The 25607-nt window shown below is 37.1% G+C and overlaps 1 protein-coding gene and 1 non-coding gene across 6 annotated transcripts in view; both read left to right on the top strand.

Annotated features, from left to right (window-relative positions):
- LOC100744170 (xaa-Pro aminopeptidase 1) overlaps positions 1–25607 on the top strand; it is a 46119-nt gene that overhangs the window by 2361 nt on the left and 18151 nt on the right. The window lies entirely within an intron of this gene.
- Positions 12761–12833, top strand: TRNAA-AGC. The gene has a single exon. It is a non-coding gene; the product is annotated as a tRNA-Ala (tRNA).

The following is a 25607-nucleotide window of genomic DNA, read 5'->3' as shown; positions in this document are numbered from 1 at the left end:
CTACGAGTGCTTATACTCTTAGAATACTCTTAGTATAGATGACTTCATATGATTAATCGAAGCGATACGGTGGAATGTTTAAACAAATGTAATGGAGCCTCGATGAAAATGCAAGTTATTTAATAACAATTTGATCACAATTACGCATTCTGGTTATTTTTATTGCTTCCTCGCTGCATGTGATAGTACCAATAAAGCGTTTCAGGAAAATACTTTAACGTGCTACTGAAACGAAACATCATTTATAATAGTAACAATGTTTTCATATTTTGCATGAATTTAAAATGTCTTTCAAGAATAGGAAGATACAATTAACTCAAAAATTACTAAAAGAACGAAGCAGGATTAACGACAAAAATATATCGAAAATTAAAATTGTAGAATAAAAATTGAACTATATTAAATAAATTATTATTATTATTTAATTATTGATTGCAATATATTATTTGATAAAATAAAATATAACAAAAGAAAAAGACGTAGGAAGCAATTTCTTATTTTAGTCTCGTTTCTGAACAATGTAAAAAAGAACAAAGGTCAATTACGTAAAAATCTTTGCCATTCCGCGACAGTAACATCACGTTCTCCATTACAACTTTAATAGAACCAAGGAAATGTATGAAATACCTCGCATAAATAAGCGACAATCTACTTAACACACAAACTTAGGAAAACGATAAATTTCAATTTCTCCCGGAAAGCTAGTTTCTCGAGACCAATAATAATAAAATAGCAGCGCCATGAACATGACAGGAACTATACAATAGAACATTTAATTAGAAATACGATGGAAACACTTCCAAGGACGAACAGAATCGTAGAATATTTTATATTCTTTCTATGGAGCAGAAGGAGCCACGAAGAAAGAAGAGAAGGAAAAGAAAAAGGTTGAAAAGTGCTTTCAGCCGTCTAAATGTAACGAATGCTAAAGAAAATTTCTCGCGATATTTGCGTATTAGCAAAGTCCACAAATGTTAACCGTGTTGACAAACCTTCGGTTGAAAGGGTCTGCATTCGTCGATAAACCGCAACCACGAGCTTTCTGATTAATTAAAGACACGTGGTTCGTACGTAAAATCAGGTTAAGACGCGTTCACATCATATTCCTCAGAGCTTTTAGCTATTTCGCGAAAGGAATTAAGAAAACGAGTCTTTTTTAAGAATGTTGTATCTCTTAAGAATTTCTTAATGAACGCGTGTAATCTTTTGATTGCGCAGCAAGAAAATCATACTGTCGACTATTCGCTAATAAGACGAATTAACAAGATTCCATTGTAACAGCTGATAACGATGTTGGTAGAGAAATATCTGAATAGTTGCAAGTAAAGTCTTATGCTATTTTCTATCGAATTCTTAAGAATTTTATTATTTTGTTAGTACGTTTTATATTAGTATATTAGTTATAATACGTAGATGAATATACATATATGTAAAAATGAAATCAGAAAGCTTGAATTAAAGATTAAAAGCTTTTCACTTGAAAGATACATCTCTCGATTACAATTTTTTAAGGGTTACTCATTTGGACGAGAACAGCGTGTAAATTATAAATGTTGACTTTTTGCATCGACGAGAAAAATTTCTATCGAATGATCTACCTAAATAACAATGATAATTTACTTTACGAGTTACAGAGAAAAATACATACAAATTCGTAGAAACAACGATAATATCGTACTACGTTGTTTCAATATTCTACGTTAATCTATTTCGTACAAATACCATGGATGTAGAAGATTTAATTAAACGCTACATCAATATCTTACTTTTAATAGGATAGCAACTGAATTATCTGTGTTTCTAATGTAAATTTCGTCGACTAGTGGAAAGAGCAAACAAAACGAAAGCTGACACGCGCTGGTCAAACCACGTGCATGTTATCATGCTATATCGTCGTCTATGATAAACGTCAGCAAACTGTAGCCTAAGATCCATCGATTGGACAAATGTAATTCTCTTTGTCAAATATTGACGTTGAATCGGATAGGATGTAACGTAAGACCCGAGTAGAGCAAGCGATATTGCGATTTCTGGACGCCAGACGACGGAAAACGGATGTTACACGTGTGAAAATAAACGCGTTTTGCAACCTTGATGGATTATACACGTATTTGATTATGGTATACGCGATTTTTCTTCAGAAGCTTCTGGGTCAAGTTAAAGATAGATAGATCGTGGAAGGGGATAAATCAGGGAAAATTAGTACGTCTGAGTAAAATTGTTTCGGCTCGTTGTTTCTTACGCATTAGAGTACGCTTTAAACGAAACAATTCGATACGTGATATACCAAAAAATTGTAAATCAGCAGTCATCAGAATTTATATTTTTGTATGAAGTTACATTTTTAAGTAATTTTTCGTTTTTCACATATTTCTGCTTGAATCTCGCTTCGCTCAAAAGCATTAACGTAACATATGGAAATAAAACCTATTGGATGGTATTCTAGAATTATTTTGCAAAAGTATTGCAAGGATATTGAAGAATTTTGGCGGATTTTTTAAAACGCGAAAAGCTGGGGAAAAAAGGTACTGTGTGGACTTGAACGATCAAGCGTGCAGACGACGTCGGTAAAAATAAGGCTGCAGACGAGTGGCTGAAAAAAATGATTTTAATCGTGCGAAACAGATTAGAGAGAGGAAGAAAATAGGACGATTTTTCCAACCTGATGGTAAAAGAATGGCGCGTACCCATATATCTACATAAATACTCTCGAAAAAATGTAGTAACACCGTTCAAACGATTCGCGGCTGCGATTGCCACAAGTGGCGTGAAGTTCAACCAAAAAAAAAAAAAAGAAAAAACAGAAAATAAAAAAGAGAAAGGAGGTGCATACGAAACAAAAAGATGAGAGAAAAAAATATAAGCGGAATTGGTCGCCGCGTTGGAACAGTTCCACGTGCATAAAAAAGATAAAAATCCGATCCCGGAAGGACTCTCGATGCAGTTTTGCTACTCGTTCGCCGCGAGACTATCGATGAATTTACGTCGACGAGTTTTTTCGTGGCTTGTTAAATCACAGCTTTACGATCAACGGAAACGATAGTACCGATCCTCTCGGTTGCTGGCCAGGCATAAAAGCAAAAACATAGAGGGGAAAAAGAATAAAAATACCGGAAAAGGATAAAGGGAGGTGGTGGATAAACCGATCACCGGATGGACGGTTTGTTCGCGCGAAAATCGAGTTTTACGAGAGCCCGGCCAACGCTAATCCGCCTGTTCGCTATTTTCCCGACGAAAAAAACGGGCTTTCGTCGCGACTTCTGTTAACGCTGCTACTATTAACGAGGATTTATTAAACTGACTAAACAAGAGAGTTGTTCCGGCTTCTCGACGCTCGAGAATCTCTTTACACGCGTATTTGTGTGCTCGCATAAAAGCGAAGCGATACCCGCGTATGTGTGGGATTGTGTAAATAAATTGATAAGAATCATTGTGTTTTTAGAACTGGAATTTTTAAAGCTTCCTTTAAATCACTTACTGGAAGATTCTATTACAAGTAAGAAACGACGGAAATCTCTGTAGTTTATTAGATACTCGCGATTAAAGTAAACGATTTGTAATAAAACCATTTCGTGGATGGTAATCGCTTTGCCTCGCCCAAGAGTCGCTCTTAACTGACAGACAAATCAATCAACAGACTAGAACTACAACTATCGACTAGCGAATATATACTGTGCATGTATAATTATGATAAAAGTGTTGCTAATTTTTCCGCAATTATTCATATACTTTAATCATTTGAAAAGAACAAAATTTGTGGCGTGTCGTTTTGATGAGTTTGATATATCTAGCTATCTAGTTATCTTAAAATAACACGCAGCGTGTAATAATTATTCTCTGGTGCACAACGTCGCGGAAAAATCCGGGTATATTCCGGGTTCTATCGGACCCACCAGATCGGATCATCTTTCATTGCGAAATTGCACCGTTTGTCGCTTCTGCAAATGTCCCGTGCAAATCGTTACGAAGCTGGTCCCTCGTCATCTGTCATACTTAGCGTACCCACACGCGCGTCGTTTTTTATTAACGAGAAAAACGCGACAAGTGTTTAACTACAGACGTGACACACGTGAGCGAGGTGTTAAATGGTTTTCATCCATCGTTTCAACTTTGTTGCACGTGCAGATACCAACGAACGTATAGCACGGTTACGTGTGGATTGCTGCAAACATTATTAAGCTTACTTTAACGCTTATAAATTTTATTTCGAACACTGGACACTCGTGCGAATAAAAGATTCGATGTACTAATAGAAATGTCTCTCGCATAATTCACCGTCATACAACGTTGCAACTCTGATGCATCAAAAGATCAAAAGTTTGTCTATAGATTGGATATAGCCGGAGGTTATTAGCCAGTTAAGTTCAATGTTACATCCTGTCTGAGTGCGATAGAAGGTCCCAGTACTCCCCAGTTGACTTATGACGTTGCTCAGATAATCTGTTATGATCGCGTCATTTAATTCCGTCGATATTGTTGTTTTATCGCTTCCGGGTTTGTCGAACAAGCGATCAGACTGATGCAACACAGATGTCCATTGTCTTTTCACCTGTCTAATTTTAACGATTCATCGACGTCATTTCCGATTAGAAAATATCAAGTATGCACATCTGTAGCGACTTGATTTTACGAGTTAAGTAAATGTACGGATTCTCTGCAAGCTCTTCGCTATCTTTAATTAATTGTAACACGTAAGTTAATTAAATCGTAGCTTGTTAGTTAAAAGGAAATATCAGAGAACAAAGTTGCAACTGGCAATAAGGTATTTAAGTTGCTTCGTAAAATTTCGATATTTATTCCGCTCCTAACAGACTTTTAGTTACTCGATCAAATACCAGTTTTCGTGAGGAAGAGTTGACCGTGTGTAAACGCGAAGTTTGAGATTAAGTTGCCACTTCGTGTCCGAGTTCGGAGATGAACGTGTCAAGGAATTGAGAATTGTTATTTAAACGAAGTTCGCGTTCCATTTAACGATCGACCTGCAGCATGAATCACGTGGCTTTTGTTCGGTCCAACATTTATTCTGCTTTATTACAGTAACTATCGATCACTGCAACCATAACGGTTCGTTCTGGCAAAGTACTTTTACCACAAATAATCTTGTAATCTAAGATGAATCATTAAACGATGGAATTACGAAATTTACAAAAAGCGGAACGAATCGGTTCGACCTCTGAGAGGTTCGCATGACGATGAAAAAATTCTTGGATTCTTCCACGGGTTAATAATTTATAGGAGATTCGACAATCTGCGGAGTTACGTCGCATCTAATTTAAGAACCAAGTCAGCCGTGAGAAAGAATCTCGCGAGGGTTGATTTTGCAAAAATCTGGGGAACGCCATTAAGCTGTTGATTTATATTTGCACGCATCGTCACGCGTGTTTTCGAGAATCCTTAAAAACCAGTTGCTCGGATATATCACCGAACAGATGCACTGGGGATGATTCACGAAATGTACGACTGAACTCGACAACCCCTTTTTACTATTCACTTTGCATCTTCGTGTATTAACATAATTCTTTGGAGATTCTTTGGTGGTTGAAGGGAGAAAATAGCGTTTTATTCGAATTTAAGCCACTCTTCGTCGTGTATCGAAGAGCGACATGAAAGATGACTCATAATGGAAATTTCGAACTTACAAACTTCAAAAAGGGACTATCACCTTATTCGACGACTCAACTTTTTCGATCGACGGTATTCAGAGGAAATTTGGCCAATTTTCTTTCTACTTCGTGACGAATAGATTACTGGAAAATATTTGACGTTCTATTATTTTTCAAGAAACGGAGAATCGAAATTCTTTGAAATTCAATCTCGCAACTTATTCATTGAACAGTACGCTCATCTTAAAATTCGATATTCGTGTTGGAATATTTCCAATCGACGCAAAATATAGAAGAACACATTGTTGAAGAAACGCTACGAAATACTAAATGTTCGTTGAATGAAATTATCATTTGTAGAAAGATATATCTACGTAAATAAATGAGCTTCCTATTAGTTTACGTAGTTGAGTTGCACGATGAATATCGTTTCCGATGTGGAAAGTATCGATAGGTGTAGGTATTTTAAACTGGAAGTTTCTCAACAAAATAGACACCGATACGTTGCTTTCGCCATCGTATAAGTTTGTTGATTCCAATTTCGTAAAAGCAGTTCGAGGCAGTTTGATCAAGTCTATGTCCGTAAAAGAAAATCGTCGAAAACTCCCGTCTCTGCATATTGCGCTCCGAAAGAGATAAAACGTAGATACTTACGGAATATTTACCAAACCAGACAAGATAACAACGATCTCGACTCTTCTGAACAACCTAATACAAAAACCAAAGCAACCGTCCGATGTTTTATCATTTTAACGTCAAACTTATAATATTTTAGAACTTTAATTCTATCAAACTTGAAGAAATTGTATCGTAAAAAAAAGATATAACAAAGTAGATTTGACTTGTTTATAAACGACCAATTATATGACACAAAACGATTAGAAAAATTTAGAAAATTAATTTACATGTTTAATTATTAGGCGGAATTCGAATTTTTTCAATAAGTTTCCGATACGTAATAAATAATTATGTATATACATAAATAAAAATGTACGTACTTAATAAATAATAAGAAAGCAAGGACACTTTGTCTCCTACTAGAGCTGCAAAGAGTTAAATGTGAAGAAACGACATTTATTAAGCTATTAAGCAATAATCAACGAAAGTACCAGTTTCTTCAAAGGAAGAATTTCAATTCGGAATCTACTGTGCACATTAATAAATTGGAAACGTACGAGCCTACGAACTGGAGATTCATTTATCAGATTCACGTCCATTTCACCTCGCGCGGCCACCGATAAGATAAGCTCCCAAAATGAGATGGAATAATTCACCTGGTTTCGTGTATGGGCCTCTTAATACCCGGCGCTATGCGTCATGCGAGCAGAGAATTTGTGCCCCATTACCTGTTAAGTCCATTTTATAAAGCTGCCGGCTAAATCTTTCATCGTCTGATTTATCATCGCGTCGCTGTGCAACCGGCCTAAAATTTATATCTCACGATGTGCGAAAACGTTCACACGATTCGCTTATAAACGTGTAAGTTACTGCGAGTAGACTTAGGTAAGCCCGGGATTTAAATGACTAAGCACATTTCTAAATATACAACGGCGGAATTCTTTCGCGCGTGAAACACCAAAAATGTCGCGTAGACTCATCTTCGTGATAGAATGAAACGACCTACGAGATATCCACGTACCTGCTTAGACGGCACGAGATGGAAAAGAGACGCAACATTATGTTAGGTTGGATCAGGCTTTCGTGGAACAAAGATTTCAGAAGATAAATTTGTAAGGAATATTCGGAAACGGAGTTTGCAGATGTATGAAATCATAGCGATAGTATTTTTTTGTAAGATGAAAGAATAATTGAATGTTTTATGTGTAGAACGGAGGTAAAAGTTTCTATTGTTCATGAGATTGCTACCTTAAAATACTTAGTATGAAAAAATAATATAATTACATGTAGAATGAGATTATTTTCTTAAAGTTTTAATTATTCTTGTTGCATTCGATCATTCATAGGAATTTTCCAGTTTATCAATCCGATTAAAATTCTATTTGCCCGTGCTTAACAAGATAATAAATCTACAAAATACCAAATCGCACCGATTATCAACACTTACTTTAAATTGTAACAGCGAGTTTTTCATATTTGATACGCTTGCCACGAAATTAAAAAGTCTGAGAAAATTCGCGTAACATCCTCGAACGTTCTAAACTAAAATTATCGTAAAATTTCGATCGAATAATTTGTTTAAACACGTTGTAAAATAAATTGAAAAAAATAAAACCAAGCGTAATGTTACGCTATATGAAGTTCAACTATACAATTTCGATTATGATTATAACTCGTGATCATCCGTATGAACTTTCACCTAAGAACACGAAAGATGAACCAGAGTATAATTCGATTATTAATTCTTTCAAAATTCTCTAATTCGTCTGCGTCCAATAAAAAATGACGAGTTTGTCCAGAAATACGTACATCAAACTACACGTGGATCCAAATATTCGCGAAAATCTTCTCATTCGAGGTATCATTCGCGAACCTTGAATAACACGATGTATAACCCAATAAATCTGTTGGAAATTGCCCCGTGAAATTCGGAACGCGTGAGATAATGCGGCCAAACGGCGGAAAACGAAGCGTAGATGCAAATACGAGTAATGTAGAGATACGGTGGATGAACGGCACATAACATTCATTATGCCGAAACCGAAACGTTGAATTCAGATTCGATTGGCCGGTGAACGTACCCAAGATATGTAGTTGGTCAGGTTGTACTATAAATAACGGAAGTTTGCGAGCACGCTTCAAAGTTATTCCTATGGCGCCTTGGGTCAGACATGCACTTGACTCGACGTTCCTTTTCGTGACATAACACCAGCCATGTGTTCTACAAATGTAACCTCTGACCATAACGTTCACCGATCCGCCACTATTTTTACGAAGATTTCGTCTCATCGTTTTCGAAGGAAACTTGGTAAGCAATCCGTTTAAGAGAAAGAACGAGATAAACTTCTGCGAAGTGGATGAATAAATTTGGAACTCGAATAAGAGATCCAAAGCCACGTGTCTCCTAGTGTTTTCTACTAAAACTGAAATTCGTCGGATTTATTCTTAGAGAAATCATTTCTTCGTACCGTAATATCTAATTCTTTGAGGAACGTGCAAAGAAGTTAAAAATACACATCGAATTCGGGTAGTTGGACTTATGAAGTCGGAAATTTAGAAATTTCAAATTTTCAAGCGCTCCAACCTTAAATTTCAAATTTCAAATTTATTTGGAAACTTCGTTTATTTATAGAATTAAAAGTTTCATAGTATGAAATCTGCGATTGAAAGTTCGAAATTTCTGTTATGCGAACGCCACCGCGGATAACGTTAAATAAAGTTAGCGGACCGCTTCGTAGTTCTACGATTATTCTAAAATATACGAAGATCGTTGAATTCTAAATTATATACGAATTTACCGCAGATCTCGTTCCACAACATTGTAGATCTAGTTCACGCGGGATATTCAGTAGCCATACAGCTGTGTCATAATCATTGGCATCGATCACCGTGCTATAACAGAAACCGTTTGGAACGAACGAACTGGTGGAACAAGCACAGTGACTGTGCGCATTTTCTCGTCTGTCGCGCTTTCTCATAGCGGAAATGCAACCGATAAACGTCCAAGAATTGACAAAGGTCAGCCTATGAGTAATATCACGCGCGTTTCATCCTCCACACGAAACGCATAAAAGGAGTTTTATGCATAGCGCATCATGCGTGACCATGACCATAACTCAGGACTGAGTTAATACTCTGAAATATCTTCGATGTCTGAACAAACCATAAAATAGTATAATTGTTTCGAATACTTAACGAGCAATTTAAATCGTCGGGACGACTTTATGCAAAATTGCTTACGTAATCGCAGAATTGCTACCGTGTACTTAAATAATACACGATTAAAAGATTACATTGCCTTAGAAGATACTCATCAAGAGTAATTTAAGTCTAAACGATTGCTCTAACGATATAATAGTCCCATTAATCGAAGCTCGAACGTTTCCTGTAAGTTCGATTTTCAAATCTGTTGCAACTTCTCGTACGTAAACCGATTTAAAATCTACAAATATGATACATCGTATCGGCCACTCGATACACGCTCCTGGCTATGAAATAACAAATTTGTTAGTTCTACAGCTGTTTACATGCAAATAGTTCAGTGAACGGCTCAGTCTTTGAATAGTTGAACAGTGTTAACCTAACTACAAAAGCTACTAGAAAGCTGGCCAACTATCTATAATAAACATACCAGAAATTCCTTTGAAAATGCGAATCTCTTCAACTCAGAAGTATACGCGTGTTACGTATCTAAATGCATTATAAATTTCGGATAAGATCGTTCAGAAATTAAAATTTTTGTTCATCCGTATAGAAGAAACGTATTAGTAGAAAATTAGTAAAATTAATGATCGTTCTACCAACGTCCATCGATATCTCTTTATTTATTTTTCTTTCTTTGTCGTTGAAATTGAAGGCGAATCTTTGCGCAAGATTTAAAACGATACGATTTAGATCACCAGACAGGCTGTCGAAAGACAATTATCCGGCAGAAATAGCGCCACGTATTTTTACGTCCGAATATCCGAAAGTAGACGACGTTACGTCAAAACGGAATTTCTACTGCGAGGGAATATTTCGAGCGTTTAAAAGACACTGCTTCAATTCGAGGTAATTTGCCACTGTTTCACATGACTGTCATCTAATGTATCTTCATTTGCCGCGTAATTTGCTAGAGTGGCGATAAACATACAATACGAAATATTAAACCCGCTCGATTTCGTCGTAAATATTGAACATTGTGGAAATCGTAGATGCATCGGTACCAAGAAACTTTCGATCCATTTTTTCTCAACGAGATTTAAAACGTTAAAGATTCTCGAATCGATCTTAAAATTCTATCGCTCTCATTAATAATATCATTGACCAACGCTATAGAAGCTTGATACACTGTCGCCGTGCTTGTCGATAGACCTTGTGCACTTTTGTGCAAATTTATATTCTTGAAAATATAATTAAAGAAACAGATCTTCGATAGAAAATTGTTTTATCTACTGATAAGCATTACAAAAACCACTCTAATACTTCGTACTTTCGATATTCGATGTATTTCTCTATATCATACGTACTTTCTACGATTATGCGCTTTCGGATCTCTTTACTTATACTTATCGATAACATCGGTAAATCGCTACGAAATGCGAAAAAACAAAATGACGGGACAGGAAGAAAACCGACACAGACGTAGAGCGATAAAGAATGGATAAAAAGAGAGGGTGGATTGTGGTATCGGAAAATAAGAGCAAACGGTGAGCAGGGCCGCAGCCATCGAAAGGAGGCAGAACGTAGACGTTTTAAAGCCGTAAAATCCAAAACGTCATCCCCTCCAACTGCGTGTGCGTTACTTTTACGTTAATGAGGGGCAAATTATCGGAAAAGAGGCCTGCTGACGTAACAGGCTGTCATAGAGTCACAGAGGTTCGCAGGACCTCTTTCTCTCGGTCACACTTTCATCGTCAATATCGGCTTTCTCTTTCCGATACGCCGCCACCTCGAAATCCAATAAACGTTGGCTGACTCTGTTTATGGTTATCGCGGAACGATACTGTTGCGTTCCGTCTACGTCGATGTTCCGATAGAATCGCCTGCAAATCGAATATCAAAGCGATGGAATATCGAGTGCGCGGCCCTGATCGATTACCCACCCCATCCTTATAGCTTCATCCCTTGCCATGTACCCGATGAGCTCTCTTCGACCAGCTGTAATCCCGTGTTAAGCCATCCGAGTCATGATTTTTTAACGACCTGTGCGCCGCTCGTGCGTGAAGAATGGATAGGAAAAAGGATGAGAAATATTCCGAGAGCAGAGTTTGAAGGAAAGTCGAAAGACAAGTTTTGAAGGCAGATTGGAAATTCGAGAGTTGGAAAAATTATCGGTCTTGGCGTTACAAGTTGGGAACGAGGTGGAGAGATTTCCGAAGTTTAGAAAGTAACACATACGTAGAATGTGAAGTGAATTAAAGATTGGAGAATGTTTTAGTAAATGAGGGTATCGTGTATCGTGAAAATTGATTTTCTTTATTATTTTTGGGATGAAATATTTTTGAAGAAAGTAGGTTGGAAGATAGTAGAAACGAAAGAAGTATTTGGTGTAAGTAGGAGTATTACACCATGTACGCTATGCTATGGTAAAAATACCAAATAGTCGTGTAAATTAGGAATAAGAGGCGCCATCGTTGCAAGGTCAACAAATTGGAAAATTAATTCAAAAGTTAAATGGCTAGTTAAAAGTTACAAAAGTCAAAACTTAAATGGAATTGCTCCTCTAATTTCTCACTTACTGGAATTAATCAGTAACTTAGAGAAAGTATAATATACGTGTAATTTATTTTTCTAACGATCGATATTTATTTTATTTTATTTTATCCTATCGTATTAAATAAAACTCGTTTATTCTTTCTTTTTTCCCGGCAATGTACATATCTCTTATTTTACTGAAATCGGGATATTATGCACAACATTCCATAAAAACCTGCAAGCTTATCACTGAAATTTTTTAAAGTTGACTTAAAATATTCAAGAAACATAGTAGCTCGCATACAAGAAAGTTAACAGATAATCTGACGTGTAGTACTTGTGCTATAACGTGTATATACTGAGTTCATCCTCTTTCGCGATTCTGCAATCCTGCGAACGAAGTGGCGCCATGTGGTCAAATGAGAAAGCAAACGAAACAAGTGGGGGATGAAACGAGCAACACATCTTGATGGGCAACTAATTTGATTCTAAAGCATTCTTATAACTCTTATAAAACTGTACCATAACGTAAAATTACTGCTTGCTTCGACAGAATTTTATATACGGATTTAAAGCAGCGTTGCTTTTTTACGTTTCTTAATACGTTTTTAACTTTATAAAAAACGTAAAAAACAAGTCTTTGTTTTTAAAAATAGTTCGTAGGTGACATAAAGGTTATACTATTAGGAAAGGACATTACACGGGAGTGGATAAAAGGTTGGTTACGATGAAAAATTATTTCAACGTTAAAAAGTAACTTCGTCTATCAGAATGTTTTAGTTTATTGCGAAAAATAATGAAATTTATAGTTGTTAATTTAAATCGCGGCATCGAGACGCGGGAAAGATAAGATTTTGATAACAGGGGGCGTAGCTCAGATGGTAGAGCGCTCGCTTAGCATGCGAGAGGTACCGGGATCGATACCCGGCGCCTCCAAAGTTTATTTTCTTTTTTATTTCATATTTTTTTCTCCTAAATTATTCTTCTTTTGCAATCTTACCTTTCTAAAGAAAGAAAAAGATTGAAATACATTTATTTGCGTTCTACCTCCCATTATCACCACACAAAAAAATGTTTAACAAGGCAATATTCGATATTATTATCCCTATATTACCAAAAACAATTTCCTTCATACAAACAGATATTACCTTATTCGCGACGCGTGATTAAAATATTTTTGTTATTGTAAAGTATATCGCGCCATCGATTTTAAAATCCTCGTAAAACTTTTTTCAATTAAAACTATTCTATTACCACATATGTTCATGTAAATTCATATATTTTTCGTTTTATCAATATCGAGAAATATGTTATTCATTCATGAGTCTCGTAGAATTCGGTGTAACAAATAGAAAGTTATGAATGGGATGATTGACGCTCGAAGAATAAGAACAGACCAACTACGAAGTACATAGTGATTTTGTAGTAACGCGATATGGCATGTGTGTACAGTGTACACACATAGCCGGGTATGTATAGCGTTTAGACGTTCCTCGGAGCGCTGTCCTAAGCTCGTTTAGCTCCTCTAGCTACCTCTTCGGACAATCTGCTTTCCGGTTGATTCTAAATCATGATTTACCAACAACTGGCAGAGAAACTAAATAGTACTAGTTCGTTTGTTCACGTATCCATCCTAATCGCTTTTCTAATCGTCACACTGAACCTCGTGACCACGCGCTTTCAAACTTGTTATTGCAAACCTGATGTACTGGTATACCTGTTGATCTGATCTATGTTAGATCACGAGTGAACGTAGTCTAAAGTAACACATACACTGTACTTATGTATTAATAGATGGAATTTTTATTCATTGATTATTAATGGACGATCGATATATTTATTATGTATTCATTATTTATTAAAATATAAATTTGTTAGTTTGTTCGGTGGAATTTATTTTTCACGAAGTATATCTTATTAACGATGAGATTTATCATTGTCTATTAATTATTAACAGGTAATGGATATATTTATCATCTACCACTCGTTATTTATTTATTAATAATATATCAGTTTGTTACTTTCTGTCACGATACGTGCAATACGTACAATTCTGTTCTAATGATAAATTAATAGCGTGAAAGGTAAAAATTGGGAGAGATATTTTTACAATCATATTACATAAACAGCGTTACATACAAAGAAAGTACTTGAATAATCGTGAGTTTTACGTATATCATATTACATTACGATAGAGTACCTGATCTAATATATAAAGTAATAGAATATCTAATATATAAAAAATATACAAAGTAAATTGAAATTTAAAAATTCTTTAAAGTAAACTTTGATAAGTGACAAATATTCTATTAGACAATCCGCTCCTCTTCCTTCCATTACTTCCTTCAGTGTCGACACTCAAAGAATTTAAAGCAATGTGTAATATAATTTCTATTTTATTTATAATACATTCTCTATCGCAGAAACTAAATAGAAAGATAGTGGTTTCGTACATCGGAGCGTCATCCACCCTCGCAGACTTCTGTGATCCTGGTTCCCAGCCCGATCTATGTTCTCAGAGCCATTGTTCGGATGCGGTCAAGCGTCCTTTACAAAGCACTCTGCGTGACCTAGTGACCACTATGCTATACTTTATACTTACACAATAAAACACCATGAAACACATCGTTTTTTCCTTTATTCCAATCTTCCTCGTTCGACCTCTACCCTCAATTAACCTTACATCCCACAAAAGCGTAGCCCAAAATTCATCATCGAACGAATCCAATCCGCCCAGCTTATAACTTTCTGCCATTAAAATAATTACGAAAAATTAATACCTTGAAAATTTACCTTCAAAATTTACCTTCAAAATATACATTTAACACGTTGAAACATTACATCCGACAAAATATACAATTTTATAACATATATTCCAGTCATGTTAAAGTTACTTCCTTTCGTCCGCTATCAGTTCGAAAGCAAAATTCAAATTGTCGAACTGGTAATTTTCTTTACAGGGATAATTAAGTATTGATACTTTCAAAGGTTTTCTAACATCTTACACGTTAAAGCTTCAAATCTAAATTTAAGTCTAAAACATATAATTTCACTGTATCTATCTGTATAAGAATAAATTCTGTTCACTTTAATGTTACTTGCTTTTGTCCGTCACTTTGGTCCGATATCTCGCGTTCCACGGTACAAAAGAAATACTCGTAAACCCCCGTTTGACCCGGTTAGGGCTGAAGAAAGCTACAATAAAAAGATCGTCGTTCCAGATGCTTCGTGCAACCCTCTTTTGCCTCGTGTTCTCCTAGTGCTGCGCATGTTTTTTCTTTGTTCAACGTTTCAAAATTTACCACCCTTTATCCGTACGTGTATACGCGTGTCGCGCATCCACAAACGAACGTCCCCCTTGGCAAGAAACACGCACACCACACGAAGCTACGTATGCTGTCACACAAAGGAACAGCGAACACGTTCTGCAACCCTAATAATGCGTGTGTAGATAAGATGACGTAATGTGCGTGCCACGTGTACCTGTCGTGAATGGAAATGCGTTTCCGGGGACACGCGCCTCCGATCGATATGCGCACGCGTTTGCGATTTATTTCATGTCGTCGTAGTTGTGATATATATCGGTTACAAAACTTGTGGATCTGCGAGTTTTTCTCTGAGAAAGATTTGTGTAACATCGTGAAATATTTTGGACGCGATAATGTCTTAAGGTAATGGTAAATTCAACGATTACTGAGACCTAAATAAAAAATGCTAATGTACATCGAGTAACGATATAACTCGGTTTATCAATTTACTTGGAATCGCTATTTCTAATGAAATGGTGAGTACGTTCGCAGAAAAAGGAATTTAATATCGAAACAATTACGTCAGAATATGTACAGTGTTAATATCGAACGACATTAAGGGCGGATATACTCTGTGAAATAAAATATAGTTTAGAATGTTAGAAAAGGCTACGGGGATATATAAAGTTGAAGAAATATCCATTTAGGGATTAATAATTTCAGAAATATTAACTGATACCAGATCGTCGGCGTAACTCTATGAAATTACGAAATCTACAAAATTATTATTTTAATTTGTTTGAAACTAACTAAGAGAGTGTCTAACATGTTGGAAGATTTAGACTCGATCGTTTCTTCTCTTAAAAGTCCACTATTTTTCTAATTTATTAACAAGTCCGTATTGAAACTCTATTATATAATTATCCATAACTCGAGAAATGGAATTTAACGCAACAAAAATCAATTTATTTCTCTGCTATTCATTTTTAGAACCGTTTGACTTGAAAAGTTTCTGACTTAAGGAACAATCTGTTCGTCGTTCTTTGTTCGTATATAATTTATTGCATACAATTCACTCGTTTTAAAATGTTCGTACGCGTAAAAGTACAAAAACGACAAGCGCAAATATGTTAAAACCGCAAAACAAATAAATTCAATTGGATAGGTACGATAACGACTGAACTTGGAGGAAAGGGTGTTCGGCGTGCACGCGAGGAAATATTTCGAGGAAACGGATGTCGTGTGTGACGTATCTCGAGGATGCTCGTTGTTTATGCGTCCCTTGCACAGTTGGACGGTAGTCAGGCTTTGGCTTCACCACCAAAAAGGAGTAAAGGAGAAGCCACAGGAGCAAGGCGGAGATCATGCTTCCCCGATAACTCACGTTCGTGCAGCAGTGCGTGAGCCTAACCCAGTCTGCAAAGCGCGGTGAAGTTATGGTGGTGCCACGTACGAGCGTACAGTGCCGACTAAAACCTTTACACGCGAATTAACCAAGAGATTAATCGATCTGTCGCGATTGATTTGCCGTAGAAGTTCGATAATCCATGACACCTTTGCGATCTACAGATACCGAAATCACGACGATATTTGAGAATCAATAATTCGAAATTATTTGAAAATTATTATCCAAGATTTATCATCCGGGGTTACTCTATCCTGGAGTGGAATTTGGAAATAGCGATTGATTAAAATTGATCGATATTTAGTATCGTATGAAGTATCGATGAAAGTGTTTAATGTTGGATGTCGAATGGAAGTATTATCTGTATTTAGATGAAAGATAATTCTGTAGTCAGGATGTTAGAATTAGGAAATTCGAAATAATTTTTATTCTACGATTAAATGGAATACGTAAGATGCATTATATCTTTTTGAAATATTTAAAATGTTTGATGTCACAAAATATGCGCGGAGAAGAGTCTAATGTTTAGATGTTGAAATTGAAATATCGCGTTTAAGCGTAATTTTATATACAAAATACTGAAATTAAAAAGTCATTGGAGCAGCTTTTTAACATTTAAGTTTAAAATATTTGCCATGGTTAACTGCGAGCAACTGCTACAAACTCTTAATCGACACTGTACGTAATAAAGTGTGCGTACGCGGATCTTGCGGCCGTGTGTATTTATATATGGAACACATAAGAAGTAGTCGGGCCCTTTGAACACTCTCTATGGGGGCTGATTCCTTGGTAAGGCCACGCATTACCCCTCAGGCCCTTCGATCATTCCTGTCCTTAGAATACTTTAATACACTTTTCACGTTCTATCAGCTCCAACACGCAACGTATAATCGCGTTGATTTTATTTTTTATTATTGATCGAATGAAATTATAAACCGAGAAAAAAAAGCTGTATTTCAATCGTGTTATGTTTTTCAGGTAAAAGAATCAAGATACATATATAACATCAGCTATAATTATATCGATACGCTAATAGGTTTCACATTTAAATCTAAATAGTATTACGTTTATCATTAATTTTATTTGAAATTTATAACAGCGTTCGTTTAACTTTATTAATAAATTATGGTTATAATTGTGCGTAATACGTAAAATATTTCATTTACGCGCATTACAAAATTCACACATAAATGAACAATACTCTATGTAATTTGTACGTTTATATGGATCAAATGAAATTTAAAACGGAAGAATACTGTGTATAACAAAAATTTACCGTCATTACTCTCTTCGTTGTACCATAAATTACAATAAATGTCTACAATTAATAAAGATAGTAAAATTAAAAAAAATATATATTTCTATTCTTCGATACGATCCACTATGTGTTGAGAATGTAGCGCAATTTCCAATACTTCAGTTGCAAGAAACACAGTTATACCAGAGATTTAATTAACGTAACATAAAAACATGTGCATATCGAAGAAAACGATTTGCAATAAAAATGGAGTAAAAAAAAAAGCGAATGATACAGCCCATTCGCTCATCGGAGTCACGAGCATTCGATTTTGCCCGCGTCGTCGTGCAATGCTACTCCCACGCCTCGATCTCCTTTACCTGATACTTTCCTGGTAAAAATTCTCGTTCTCTATTGTTCCACCCTAATTAATGTTCGCAACAACAACGCCCCTCGTCACGAGACGCGAGCTTCTTTGAGTCACATGCGTCCCTGTTAACTCGCGCTGTCACTTATCCAATATCCGTAAGCAAAAAATGGTCATTGACAATGGCCGGAGTAAGATGAATGGGTTCCTTCGTAGTACGCACGTGTGTATATCGTATACGTGTACAACGATGAAAGGAATTGTTACAAAGCATATATATGCGTAGGAAACTTTGAAACATTCTTCTAAACGCGTTAGATAGTTTTATATGGATTTTTAAGTAGCGCATATTTTTGATGAACAAATTAAATTTTTATGTTGATGCCCTTGGGTTTCAGAGGCGAAGAATTATGCTACCTAACTATACATACACATTTACATGTGTTATATAAGTGTCGTGATGGTAATTTTCTATTATATTAGTTATATTTTCTTTAAATATAAGTAGAATGTATTTGCAACGATTAAATTAAACTTTTTTATATTGATATTTTTGAGTTTCGATGGTATGAAGTTAAATATTATTAAACGTTATTCGATTGTAAATAGTACGATATGTTGTAAAATATTAATGTATGTTAACATCATGTTAAAAGCATTCTAATCTCTTACAGCATAAAGTCGAATATATTTTTAACGCATTAATAAAATTACGTTTTTAGCTAATACGAATTCGGATTCCATCGATGTGAAATTATCAAATGTCGTTTATACATTGATATGTATATTCGATTACGATTTACGAAATATAGTTAATATGCAGTAACTTCTTGTTTCCTTTGAATTTAAAGTTAACTTGAAAATTGAACGTAATAAATATTCATACGAAATACAGAAATTCGCGATCGATGGAAAATCGACTTAACGTTACACATATTTTTAATGTTTATTTTTCATCACTATCATTATTCTTTATATATTATTGTTAATAATATTCCTATCTATTTATTACGATATTTTAATATGAAAATTACGATTCCAATTGACGATTTTAACGTGGAAAATACGTGTGATGTGTATTTAGCAAACATTGAACCAGAGGTTATCATCATTAATGCAGGACGGTTTCTCCCTCGTAAATAAATTATATCATCGAGTGGGAGGTTAATGAGAGCGCGTCGAACAATCACGTGACTCGATAATCGAGCTTTTTTTTTTAAATACAAAATGTCGCATCGCGTATCAGGTTAGCAGGCGTCGAGTAGGTGAACTTTACAAATGTAACGCGTCCAGCTTATCGGTAATACATCGCTGTACCTTCTGTTTTCCTGTGTAATTGCAAACTTTACTTTGTTTACAACGATTTGTTGCAATCCTCGTTGCCAAGAGTACAAAACCGCAATTGGTGCAACGGCCAAGCTTCAGCGCCGATAGGCCCATTTTGGTCCTACAATTTTACAAAACATCTTCCCCGTACCAACTCCTGTCATTTTTATAAAATTTGTAAAATTTACAAACGTTTCTGATTAAATAAAGAATCAAATGATATTAAAATCCAAAGATTTGATAAAAAAAATCATCGCTAATATTAACACAGCTAAAACATAGAACGAATTGTAAAGAACCACGTTATCGTTGTTATCGTTAACTGCATAACATTTTCAAACATTTATTAGTCGATATAGAAAAAAGGAAAGATTACATTAAAGTTCAAACACCCGACGAGAGATATTCGTTAACAGATTTAATAGATACGGTGAATCACAAGGAATCAGCTAATCGCCGATTTTTTCTAAATGATATAAAATATCAACTATTGCAATACAGATTAAACGTTTAATGGTACGATCTATCGTGTGATTGTGGCGCCGATCAAAATCACGATCAGGCACGTTGTTCAAAGTTTCTAGGTTCCTAATAGTTGCGTGTCTCTTCTGTTCTAACCCATTTCTTTCCATGAATGGCGCTGTTCCCGATTCTTCCTGCCACCTGCTTCCCGCTATGTGCTTTTATTTGGAGGTGGCTCACCCCTTCGTTCTCCACGTTCGCCACGTCATGATCGAACATTAATTCATTGAAGCGAACGAGAATGAACTCCCGCAATGTTGATACTCCTCTAATATCACGGCAACGTGCACAAGCCACCTCCTTACCGTCATTTAATCTGTTTGGCAAGGCTCGTTCGTTCGCTTTTTAAGATCGAACAAACATTTGGTTGGCATCAGTTTAGAGATTGTCGGAGGCGCGACCGTTTCCACGCCGCTTTTCTTCCAGCCACGTCGGCTGGTGGATATCAGAGAACCTCGACGATGGACAGTTCGGTGCTTGCGGTCAGATTATTTTTATCGAAAAAATAAATTTGGATACATCAAGAGGCATTAGTTCTTCTTTTGGACAATGTAAGCTTGAGGATCAAATTTGTATAAACTTTTCGGACGAAGTTTTAGAGCTGTTCGTAAATATTTGTTGAGATTACAAAATTAGATGAGGACCTAGCGTTTCTTTCTCTTTAGGGGTTTGCAGTGGAATTCAGATAACGTAGTCTGTAAAATGAGATTCAATGGAGAAATTGATAACAAGGTTTCGAATCTCGAGCGCTCTCCTTTAGAAATATCAAGACGTTCGTTATTACTATCCAAAAATTAACTATTCTATTCCCCGTAAATGCATGAACTTCGTGAAGAATAGTATGCGCTGCAAGTTGCAAGTATCCGTTTCTTCAAATAAAGCTTCAGAATTCAGTAGAAGGAAATACGTATTTCATTCTCAATAATCCGCAAACACCCATACAACTTGTAGAAGTGACAACACAGTGATACATACACGAACATAGTCAGTATAGCCGCGACCAAACTACCCACTAAACCCATAAGGTTTCACCGTACGGCACCGCCATAGAAACAGACCACCTGTAGCCATAGAAGTTCAGAAGCCAGCTGCGCGAAACCCCAACGTAGGGAAACACGTCGTACTAGCGGCAACCAGTCAATGACTGTTTCGTGACTCGTTGAATGAATATAACGGGAGCAGCCACCCTTCCAGGAGGGTTGAAAATTACCCCCTGCAACCTCGTGCTATCCTGCTACCAAACCGCCCTTGTTTTCCAATAAATACAAAGTGTGCGACTCGTGCGAACCGCGCGGCGAGACATATTCGTCCGATTTACCACCCTCGAGGCGAGGGTGAATCTAGTTCCTGACGTGCCTGCGAGCCATAGAAAACCGATAGACGAGAACGATTATCGAAAATATTGGCCAGACCTTCTAGAAACGATGACAGCCTGCTCCATTTCCGGTCGAGTTTCCATCGAACGTGCGAGAGCGCCCGCGTTCGATTTATCGATTCTCTTCCCGTGGTAGACACCACGGGAAACGGAACCTCTAGGTCTCGTATGCATCCCCGTTCCACGAACCAATCGGGAATTCCTATTCCCGATCGTCGAGCACCCTGTATTTATTGGTTATCGAACTCGTCGATACGCACCCCCGTGCGTTTGATGAACTCTCGATACTTCAAGTTCTCTCAAGATATTTGCCCCGACGTCATTTATCTTACGACGATCGCGTCTTCGACTGGTCGAGGCTGAAACGCGCAGAGAATGCGGCCAGATAGGCATTGGATGAGTGATTGTATTTTTTTCTCTATTTTTTTTTTCTCTTTTTTTAGCAACTTTCTTAGTGAAGCACGAGGAAGACAGAGACGGCGAAACAGGTTACGGACTTGGCTATATGGACTTTACGGCGTGTGTGGTGTTCGAGGTGGTTCCGTACCACTTTCATTAAATTTTACGTTGTTTCGTGTGTGGCTAATGATATTTTTTCAGTGACAGGATTGGGAATATATCAGGAGTTTTCGTTGAACGAAATTGAAGCTTTTCTGTTAATTTGTGTTTCACGTCTTGGTAAATTTGTCGTGTCATACCTGGCGTCGTTTTGTGCGTGTGTTTTTAACGCGATAAGGATATCATATCGAGGATTATACAGAGCAATTGAATGATCTTTAGATTGTTGGAGACATCGAATATTTGTTTGTTGGGTTCTAATTGTTTTAATATTGAGATATCCTTATTGGAGGATCATTACTCCTATTAATGGTCCTGTAACCCTGTTCGAAAGGTAATGCCATCGGCAAACCTCCTTGTCGTATTAGTTTCCGATAATCCTCGTTTTCTTCTCGTCCATCTGCCAATGGATTCCTAGGTGTTTGATAATTGGGTGAATTTCTTAATCATTTCGAATAAAATAAAGTATAAGCTTTCCCAAATGCTCTGTGCAATGTTAAACACGTTGTTAAACGACTTAAAAATGTACCAAAAATTAATAAATGTAATAAATAATCGTTAAAAGTTTCGTTGCGACGGAACATTTTCGTAATTCCGAAAACTACCACGATCTTTCTCAAGTGCCAATGCAAAAGCCAAAAATTTACACGTATACGTTCTTTCGAAAACTCTAAAAGCTTTAGAAATTCATCTGGAGCCACGTGTATCCTACCACAGTTACTTTATCACCGAACACCGATAAACAAACGTCGAATAGGTACTCTCTTGCAATACGCGCACTCCCAGAACTCCGATCAAACACCGACTCGTCAAAAAATTATACTGAAAGATCTTAAACCCGTTGTGATCTCGAATTTTTACATCGCGATCTTGTTTCCACCAATAAGAAGATTTTTAACGTTTTAAGAAAATATTTCGCGCGAAATTGAAACAGGAAAATGACACGTATCGGTAAAAAGACGCTTGTTCCGTATTTTGCCCAAACTCGACGTACCTTCTTCGATAATTAAAAAAAATGACAAAGGGTCGAAATTTAGCGAAAGAACAGGGTCAAAAATCTTGCAAAATCCACCTATCCGAGGGAATAAACAAAATCAACAACAAAATCATGCACGATCCATCGTCCATGTTTACGCAAACCACAAGCATGGCGCTGCCGCGTCGACGAGCAGAAGCTCTCCCCGACTACAGGGTGGTTTTATCCCCCTTCGACGTGGCGCATGGCATCCGAGGTCCCCTTCCAGTAGCTCTAGAGGTGGAGATGACCTCCATCGACGGATGTTCGCCTGGCAGGGTGGCGGGCAACGGCGACGCTTCGTCCCTCGAAAGGAGCCGATAAAAACCTCCGGAACATCTTTTTCTCCGACCGACTTTCGACGGACGAACGCCTGGAGACAGGCGAGGGACCTTGAACAGAAGGATTGGCCACTTAAGCAACCGGCCATCTCACTACGGCCAGGATCGTATGGTGAACGAGAGGATTCGCGTAGTGGGGTGTCACGGATCGGCCGCCCCGATTTATGAAGTCTTTTTACGCGCGTCTCCTTCTTCGTTTTTCCTTCGACCTTTTTTTTCGTGTTCCCTTCGACGCCGCGAACGTGTGCACGCACACCAATCCCGGGTTATCGATCTCTGCCGATGATGGCTGACAGCGCCACCGCCAGCCACCCCCGTCGCGCGCATATTTCCACGTGCTTCATATCCGCCACCAACTCACCGCAACGCAGTGTTTATCACGACTGACGCGTTCACGGCTCTTTCACATATTGTAATTATTTCTGTCCACCTGTTTCACGCTCTTTAATTTAATCGGATAATTATGAGTTTGGCAATGAGAGTGGTTAGATGTACATGATAGCGAGCTAAAGGATGATTGAGCAGGGGAATGAGCGTTTGATCGGTTGTTTCTGGCTTTAGTTTCAGACTATGTACATATCGTAATCGCTAATGTTGGACGATGGACGATACAGAGCAACATTTCCCTTGGCCCTGAACCGTTTCGCTTATTATCTTTTCAGCTGTGCGTTGTATAGCACGTAGCGCGCGCATGAGGCTACGGGTACAGCGGATGTACGTTCTGACGGACTGCTGCGATGAATAAAACATCTGAAAACTGAGAATATACGAAAGATGTTGAGTATATTTATAGACTCGATTATATCTACATCGAAGTAGCGGGACAAGCAAATGATGTACGAAAGAATCGGAAAAGGATGTTATTTTTTAAGTTATAAAGAATTTTATTTCACAGGAGGATGCCGATATCAATGAATCGGCTGATGGAGCTTTCTCCGTGTCTAACTCATAGTTCATGTTTCTAACTCTGAAAATTGAGTAGACGAAGAAATTGACACAAGATACGAATAGGGTATGGATTACATCTTTTACTTGAGAGTGGCGAATATGAACAGTTGAAAATACTATCTTCGAAATTTACGTTAGAACGTACTATTTTAAGTATGTCATCTTCTTGCAACAAACTCGTACGAGGCTTCAAATGCTTCGTAAAGGAATAAATAGTCCGGAACAGATGTCCAAGTTAATTAAACAATTACAGAATCTGGCTTTTTCTTTTCCATGGTCGTTAAAGCTTTCAGTCTTCCTATAACGATACGTAATTTTACTTACTCGTTTCTTAAAAGGTTTAATGCAACAGCGTAAGGAAATAACGTGTACCAATTGCAATTGTAATTCCGTAGATTCCGATTACCTGAATAAAAAAGGGGAATTTATGAAAATCGGTCGTTCGTTTCTTAAGAATTTAACGTTGAAAAGTAGAACCGATCGATTCAGTTCTCGGAAGGTTCGTACGAAGAAGAATTCTTCCGAGAAATAGACCGAGAATCGAGGGAGTAGTTTGAGGACCGAAGAAATAAAAGATTAGAGGATCCGAGTAGAAAAACAACCCTCGTGAGAGTGAGCCTCATTCTACTCCTGTTCTCCTGTTGTAAAAAGCCTCGAGCCATCCCAAATTGGTGCCTGTTTGACCGTGAAGTCGATACACATACGTCCCTGCTATGGTCGAACAAAGAGGAATACTGGGAATTTTTTATGTCGACACTTTCTCGAACGCATAGATCGCTGATCCAACATTCCTCCTTTCGTCTGTCAACGAGCTTGTAAATCTGATAAGACAACACGACAAACAACAACGATAGAGATGTCGTTTCCTCGAAGAAAAACGATCAAACAAAACTCGATGACAGCTTCTCCGTTTGTCTCGAGCGAAGGAGAAACGAACACGAGGAGGCCGCTGAGTGAATGATTCGATAGAGGTAGCATACACGAAACTTGGAACAAGAAGTCAGAGGATACTAGAAAAGTGGTCCGTGTTACATCACGAAATGTTGAGCTTTTGTATTACGAATACGTAGAAACTGAAGATCATCTCGACGGCCTTCCAGATGTAATGAAAGAAATCGCGCATGTTAAATGGCGTTTCGAGTTGCTAGATTATCAAGATAATTTACTTTAAGCGAATGAAAGTTAACGATTGTTTCTGTTAGTTATATTTTTTTTTTTTTTTTGTTAATTGCATCGTTATTGCTTCCGGAGAATTAATTTCTAACAAAGTTGAAACTAATTAACAGGAAATTTGATACTAAATATTTGCGTGATTTAATAATGTAGAGATCTACTGAATATTTTGGCTATTAGAACAGTGTGAAGAAA

The sequence above is a fragment of the Bombus impatiens genome, unplaced genomic scaffold (genome assembly GCF_000188095.3).
Source record: "Bombus impatiens unplaced genomic scaffold, BIMP_2.2 scf_0144, whole genome shotgun sequence".
Lineage (NCBI taxonomy): Eukaryota > Metazoa > Arthropoda > Insecta > Hymenoptera > Apidae > Bombus > Bombus impatiens.
Note: the sequence above shows the minus strand (reverse complement) of the source record. Positions and strands in the feature narration are given on the sequence as shown.